Below are 8,313 nucleotides of genomic sequence, written 5' to 3'. Positions count from 1 at the left end.
TTGTTCGAGCATTCTTCTCACTTGTTTATATTGTTCCCGCCTATTTGTTCTGCTTTCGGTTGCTTGCTTTTAAGCCCACCCTTGCAACTCTTTAATAATATCGCGCGAGCGTTGACCCCTGAACATGACAGCGCCTAATATAGGCGAGAAATGACGAGATTTCCCACATGATGCGCAAGCGCAGAGAGGACACTCGTGCGCGAGCGCCGTCTCCTAAGCAGTTGCTTAGAGACGCATACCCACTATCAGCCTTCTCTGCGGAATTATGTGTTCAGATAGCCGGTGTGACGCTGATCGTCGTATCGAAGATCTCATTGCTTCCCGCCGATATTAGAAAATACCGTAGCCTGGGGTCGAAGCTCGTGCGATATTAGGGAGTTTTCGAATAGGGGCCCCAATAGTTTTGGGGTCTCAAAGAAATAGCGTCGAGACCACTGCGCATGCGCGAGACCCAAACAGCTTTTGGGTTTTGCGTTGGGGACGCTATTTCTCGAATTTAGCGGGAGCCCCAAAGGCTTTGTGTCAAACAAACATGACGGCACCCACTGAAGCGACGACTCTTGGCCAAGACTAGAGTGACCTATTCGAAAACTCCCTATTAATAAAACATTGCAAGGGTGTACATTCAACGTTCCTTCAGTTACTTTCAGCCGTTCTGCTGAGGAAATCTCTTTGCACCTCAATACCTCAGGATCACGTGACCGCAGCAGTAACGTCACATATATGACCTCATACCACTGCTATCAATGTTCCGACGGCGTTGTTTGAGCTGCCGGCATCTAGTACCGTATCCTGATGCTCTCATCTCTACGCCAAAGGCGCATACCTCATCAGACGCAGTGGAACACCTTCAAGGATGTCGCGCTTGCAAACAGTGGCGTTTTCCACAACACCGATAGTTTTCTTAAGAATTTCCTTCTCGAAAGTTAGCGCGTTGAGACGCCTGACGCGTTTAAATGCTATACGCATTGACTGTGACAAACAGCGCCAGATGGTTTCTTCTGTAATATTTGCTTTCACTAAAGTTACATCCAGCGCCAACATTGGCTGGAATTCGCCGTTGCGAAGAGTTCTAGCGTGAATGCTTCTTGTGAATACGGACCGTGATAGGTGTTAGCCAGGGATGGTGACATGAATGTTCAGCACGTTTTCACAGGCGATGTCCGTCTGCGGCTGTCTTTATTTTCCTTTAAAGATCACTTTTTTTTTTAAAGCACACACGTAATGCTGGCAAAACACGCTTTACAGGCAGCGATACATTGGCGCGGCAGGTAGCTCTTCACAAATGGCAACGCTAAATTTTCTACAACATAACAACGACTCCCCAATTAAATAAGAAACAAACATTAAAAGGGAGAAAATGCGCGCTCAGGAAAATTGATCATAGTCTTCAAATATAGAGGAGAGTGAAAAAAACAACTCGCAGTATTTCTTATGCATTTATCTAAGACGACATGAAGACGAAAGCTACCTTCATCATCGTCTTATTGTTATTAAGGCGACAGCCTTAGGTGCCTCATCAGAAACAAAAATTGACCAGCGTCCCTCGTCGGCGGGGTCAACGCGAGTGATGCAAAAGATCATCATCATGTGATGACGTCACCGTAAGACGGCATCATGACGTCACAAATTACCAGAATCAGTGACGTCGTCACGACGTCGTCACATGACAATATTGCTTGGTCAAATGTGGACCGCTCCCGGAGGCAGTGCAAAACAGGGTGAAGTGCAGGACGCTTACAATGCCTCCGATCCTGGAGGCATTGCAAAACCACTTTAGTTGCGGAAAGCTTTCGCAGGGGGGCGCGGGAGGTTCAGTACATCGACTTAGAAGCAAAAGAAGAAGAAGGTGGCTTTTGCCTTCGAGTCGACTGAGGCGGACGCATAAGGGACCCTGCGAGTTTTTCCTCTTCCGCATCGTCCTCCTCTGTCAACTGCATTGCGTGCACTTCGCATATGTGCATGATGTCGCGGTATTTCATTTGAACCACTGGTGTTGTATTTCTAGTACTTGCTATGTCAGTGCGGGTGTAACAATCTTGAATGAGAATGCTCTACTGTTCACGTGTCGTCTCGGTTTCCGGGCATTGTACTTCTTCGCATGATCTTCAGATCTGTTCTTTCTTATAAAGGTGTGCGAGACAGTAAAATGAGGTCAGCTGAGAGTAGCGCTGTGTCCTATCGTCTCACTTGTGCCGTTTTGTTGCAATAAAAGGTGCTACGGATAAGAACCAACTAGCCCGCCAACGCATTGTGTTAAGCCCTATTTCATTTGCGACTTAATGTTCTACTTGCTATAGTACTCTTTGAACATTATGCCGCACTTCATAAGGCGACGCATGTCGGAGAGTAGTTAGAGTGTAGAGCGTAACATTCAGTGTTGCAACTAAGCAGCTATGAAAGAGGAATGCAGAACCTCGTGCAGCTTCCAAGTACGTTTCTATTGGTCTTCATGCACGTTATGCCGTCTAGCGGCGGGCAACCTTCAATAGGCGAGATACGTCACGGCAGCAGCTCCCCATAAATATGAGGACTGCAGAGAACAATGCTTCCTGTTATCAGGTGCGAACATCAAAAACGGTGTTGACAGAAATGGTGCGATAGTCAAGCAATCATTCGGCAAAATGCATGAGAAACAACACCGCGCCGCAGCCAGTGCAATGTCTCCGTTAAAGCACCCTTCATAGCTCAAGTATATCGCAGTTCAAGTCAACAGTTGCATGCAAAATTTGAGCTTGATGTCGCAAGTGTGTCCACTCGTTGTCTTATAGGAACGTTTAGTTCGTTTTTTTAATCCCCTAGATTACGAAGCTTGAGTCGTGCGGACGTATTTTTCTCCTTTTTTTATCAATATTGTTTTGTGTTCATTTGGTATTTTTGTTTTAAACTATCCTGCAAGGCTCTTTTCAGTCTATTTTCTAATTGAGAACTATGATATTTTTGATACAGCGCTGAATTTACGGCTTATCACTTACATCAAAGGCGAGTCGCAATGTCATCAAGGAATCCTAACCCAACTACCATGCGCCCAACTCTCACTACGACAATTTTGCCGCCTGTAAAGCGTGCTTTGCCTGCAGTACACGTGCGCACGCAAAAAAGCTATCTTTAAAGGTAAAGACAACGGTCGTTAGCCATAGGTCTATGTCGCCTGGGAAACATACCTGAATTTGCTCCTAATACTTATAGCGCTCCACTCGCTGTTAAAACATGTAATGAACAAATAAAAAATCCAGACAAATTAAAAAAAATAAAGGCAGATTCCATGCTTTGTGTGAGTAGATGTTATGGGAAGCATTAAGCGAGTAGCAGCCTATGCCGTTATAGAAAAAGAGAAAGAAAGAAAAAGATAGGACGAAAAATAGAAATAAATAGAAATAAAGGGAGAAAGAAACATAGAAAAGACTAGAAAAGAGAAAAAGAAAGAAAGAGAGGAGGAAAGAAAGAGAAAACCGAAGAGAAACAAAGAAGGCTCCGCACTTCCTTCGGGCTGGGCACCGCTAGGGTGAGGCTGCCCTAATTTTTACGGTTATTTCTTGGTTATTCCTGTTAATTACATTATTTTAGACCTGGTTCGTTTATTTTAACCCGGTTTCGACCATTACTAGCCTTGTGTTAGGCCTCTGTTGGCCACTTGATCTTTGTGGCTTTTATTTATATATACATACATATGCATATACGGGACATGACGGCGACGTTAAAAATCTCCCGAGAGTGTCAATATAATTGATATCGCAATAAAACACATAAAACGAGGTACACGAGATAAAAATCACGGCTGTTAGCCAACTGAGCTTTACCCCGTTAATATTCTCGCATTTCCCTTATCGCGCTCTCTCGCTCTCTCTTTCACTGTCCGTATTTATATTACCTCTATATAAATATACGGGACATGACGGCGACGGCAAACATCTGATGAGAGCGTCCATATAATTGCTATCGCAATAAGACACATAAAACGAGGTACACGAGATAAAAATCACGGCTGTTAGCCATCCGGGCTTTACCTGTTTTATATTCTCGCCTTTCCCTTATCGCTCTCTCCCTCTCAGTGTCCGTGTGCGCATAGCTGGAATACGTAACCCGTCGATTGAAGTTACCTTTCCTGTTCTCTGAATAAAACATGCGACGAACACGCAACACGAATCAAGGTAAAGAGACAAACGTCTCGATGAGCGTAAAATGTAGGTGCTCAGTAGCGCAAACGAGGATATTGTGCTAAGGCGTTAACGAACAAACACACGTAACCGTGTCACTTGTGTGAAAAAATATAAAAATATCGCCCGTCGCGCTTAAGTGTGAGCAAAATATGTCGTCTTGAAAGGTGATTGCGCGTGCTAAATTGTGCGAGCACTAACCAACAAAAGCCACGTTTCTTGCGCGCGAACGGATGACAGAAAAAAATAAAAGCTAACCTGGCCAAGCTCTCAGTTAAGGGATCCGGCTTACATGACTTACCAGGAACCCGCATCAATTAGGGCCGCCTGAAACCAAGAATATGCCCACTCGCTGCCGTCATTAGGAGGTGTGTTATAATATTTAGTTGATGTAGTAGGGACGTGAACAATGCGCTGCAGCTTTTTTTAAGGCGAAAGCCTTAGATGCCTCATCAAACGCGAAAATTGACCATCGGCGTCGGCTGCGCCAACTCGAGTGATGCTAAAATCATCACATGATTACGTCGTCATCTGACGTCATGATGACATCAAAGATAGGCAAAACTTGTGACGTCGTCATGATATCACTTAATATAACGTGACATGATGTCGTCTTCGGATGAAATTGTCGCTTGGTCAAAAGTGGGCCAATCACGGAGGAAGTGCAAAACCACGTCAGGTGCAGAAAGCTTTCGGAGGAAGGCGGGAGAGGATCGATACGTCGACTGAGGAGTGTCGTTTTAGGCGAATGAATAACGGACCCTGGGAGTTTTTCTGCGACACAGCTCGCTATTAATTGATTGTCTTACAGTGTGATCTAGCTCTTTATCGAGGGCAGAAAACAATTTCGACAAAGCAAAGCGCGAACGAACACTCTAAGTTGTCTGCATTACAGCCTCGACGCATGCGAAGAAAGCAGCTCGTTTGCAACGCTTCAGCCGGGCCGCCAGTGGCACCTGTTGTTTGGGCAGGTGTGTCTTATTACCTCGCAATGATCACCCTTTTCGAAGCGTCTCTTCTCGATCGCGACGGAGGCTTGCTTCTATTTTCCGACGTCGGATCAGCGCCGCGTTGGTTCTCGTTCTTCGTACCTGGCCTCTACCAGTTGTACGAGTCTCGGTGCCGCGACAAAAATATGCGCTCGCGACATGGTTCGGTAACCGACGCCGCTACCAGGGATGGGGGGCCCGCCACTGGCTGATGACGGACGATTGTAACGCACAGGTCGCCTAATTGCAGCGCGCTCGATTAAGCTCGGCGCACCCCGCTTCGCCGGCGAGCGCGAGGACGTCGTCCGCTTTGTCGGTGCCGACGCCCTGATTGCGGTGGATCGCGCTCAACGTCGCACAGAATCAGCCGGGCCTGCCGCGCTAACCCAGGGAGGGCGCCGCGGAACGCGCAGCTATCTCGAAAGGGGGGTGCACAGTGGGCGGCTCACTGACAGCGCAGGTAAAAGAGGACTCGAAATGAACGATACACTTCGCCAAATGAGGCGTTAAGCCAACTCCCATAGTTTTTCTTAAAACATTCATGAAACATTCTATAGCGCTTTCCCGCGCGCAATATCTGTTGTAGGTCACTTTATTCACAGATGACGAAGCTGACAAAAAGCGAATACGTGACATACATATACAAATGTATACAATAAACTATACAACTATACAAATTATTATATTTATTTCTATTTCTCGCTTCCTCTTCTTTCCTATCTCTTTCTGTCTGTATATTTATTTCTCTTTCTTTCTATACCACGCTTTATTCTCTCCCCTCCTCCTCTCTCTCCTCTCTCTCACTTTCCTTTCCCACCCCTTGCTATACTATACTATACTATACTATACTATACTATACTATACTATACTATACTATACTATACTCTACTATACTGTACTATACTATACTATACTATACTATACTATACTATACTATACTATACTATACTATACTATACTATACTATACTATACTATACTATACTATACTATACAAGGCTATGTTATGCTCTGCTAGGGTGCTTGGATAGCGGAGTGGTTACGATGCTTGCCCTCGGATCGTGGGTACGCGGGTTCGAATCGCGCCTCGTAAATAATTCTTTTCCGCCAAGAGCTTCTCTCTATTTCTTTCTCTCTCTCCTTCCCTCTTTCTTTCTCTCTATGTACTCCTTCCCTCACCCATTAAAGTTATTGCATCTCAAGCCGGACAAATAGGCGCAAGTGTTCCGGGAGCCAAGCAGAAGAGAAAGAAGATAGCGCGTGCCGACTCACTTTCTGTCGACGCGAAACGGCATAACGAAAAGCTTAACAGCTCCGCTGCAAAAAAAAAAAAAAGAACTAAGAAAAGTTGCATCGTAAAACTGATGCAAACGCGCAGGCAAACTCTCCGCGAAACTGTGTAGGCCGCACTGTGTCGTCTCCCTGCTGCTTAATTCACGGAGTCAGACCGAGGATCCGCGGCAGTCTTTGGCAGTGTCCGGGCAAAGCTGGTCCCAGATAGACGCTGTTCGTATGCTTCTAAAGAAAGGAGACGGGAGTTTTCAGATGGGAGAATCTCTTAGTCGACACGAAAGGAACCTTCTGACTGCATTAATTCGCGACACTATGAGCGGCATCTTATACATGCTTGAACTTTGTTCCGTTTTTGTACGTTCTGCTTCGGCTCACACGATTGGCCAGAAGCCAGTTTCTTTCAGCTGGCTTATGTACAATAGCTTGAGCGGAAAATAAACGTTCGAAGAGATAGATAGATAGATAGATAGATAGATAGATAGATAGATAGATAGATAGATAGATAGATAGATAGATAGATAGATAGATAGATAGATAGATAGATAGATAGATAGATAGATAGATAGATAGATAGATAGATAGATAGATAGATAGATAGATAGATAGATAGATAGATAGATAGATAGATAGATAGATAGATAGATAGATAGATAGATAGATAGATAGATAGATAGATAGATAGATAGATAGATAGATAGATAGATAGATAGATAGATAGATAGATAGATAGATAGATAGATAGATAGATAGATAGATAGATAGATAGATAGATAGATAGATAGATAGATAGATAGATAGATAGATGTAGGCATCTTTATTTTGCGAACGTAGCTTTGGCGAGGCCTCCTTGTTCCAGAGTGCCTTAACACCGAAAAAAAGACCGAAAGTGAACAAGATTCTGCCCCGGGTTGTTGCTACATCTACAAATAGCCCTTGTTTACGCTTCGATTAGGAAAAAGACACAGGGTAATTCCCCATGTTCAACAAATAGTACGTACCATAAACCGCACTAAAAGCGTTTTCAACGACTTCTGTATGTTTTTAACAGTCAGAGATACAATTTTTTCAGCGACAAGTCATTATTTCAGAGACATCGCGTGTATACTCAGGCTCACCATCCCCTCGAAGAGAAGCAAAAGCTACGTTAGACAATGAAAAAGTCGACCTTTTGTCGTTCTTTGCGCGACGCCGATCGAGTGGAAGCTTCGCGGAAGCATGCAATGAACGAGCCCTCCTCTCTTCTCCAGAGCATGCGGCTGCCTCTCGTTACTGATTGACTGAAACGAGCCCGCGTCTTAGTTCCACTGCACGGAAGTTGGTGAGCCGGAGTATAGTATTAGGCGTGCCGTCGTATCACGTATTTCTTGTCTGAAGGTTTCTCGGATGGAGTAATCGTGAACTCACTATACCTGAATCATCACGAACAGCTCTGATCTTTGTGTGTGACAAGACAGCAGATTTTACAACTGGGTTTTGCTTTCTATATATTCAGGTCTGTGCTTCTTTGCTTGACTCGTCAGGCTTAAAAACTAGAGCGGCAAATTGGAACACTTTATACATTATAACAATATTTTTTTAAATATTTTGTTCTCGGTAAAGTTGAAGAATCCCAGTCTGCGGGCTTAGCTTTTCAGTAGCAAAACTTAACACAAGCCGGGAGACCGGGAGAAGAAAGATAATACCTTACCATAGTAGCGAGAAGTGAGGTGCTCAAGTTTTCAACATCGCATAAAAGCGCTCACGTTGAAGGAACGAGAACGCCGGGAAGTCTGGCGCACGTTTTTTGACCTGTGTCCCCATCGTCTCGCTGGAGAGCTTAAGCGCCACTGCCCTTACGCACGAGCACTTAAGCAGCGTCTTTAAGCTTATCTTAAG

This window comes from Rhipicephalus sanguineus, chromosome 9, assembly GCF_013339695.2.
Source record: "Rhipicephalus sanguineus isolate Rsan-2018 chromosome 9, BIME_Rsan_1.4, whole genome shotgun sequence".
NCBI classification, from domain to species: domain Eukaryota; kingdom Metazoa; phylum Arthropoda; class Arachnida; order Ixodida; family Ixodidae; genus Rhipicephalus; species Rhipicephalus sanguineus.
Note: the sequence above shows the minus strand (reverse complement) of the source record.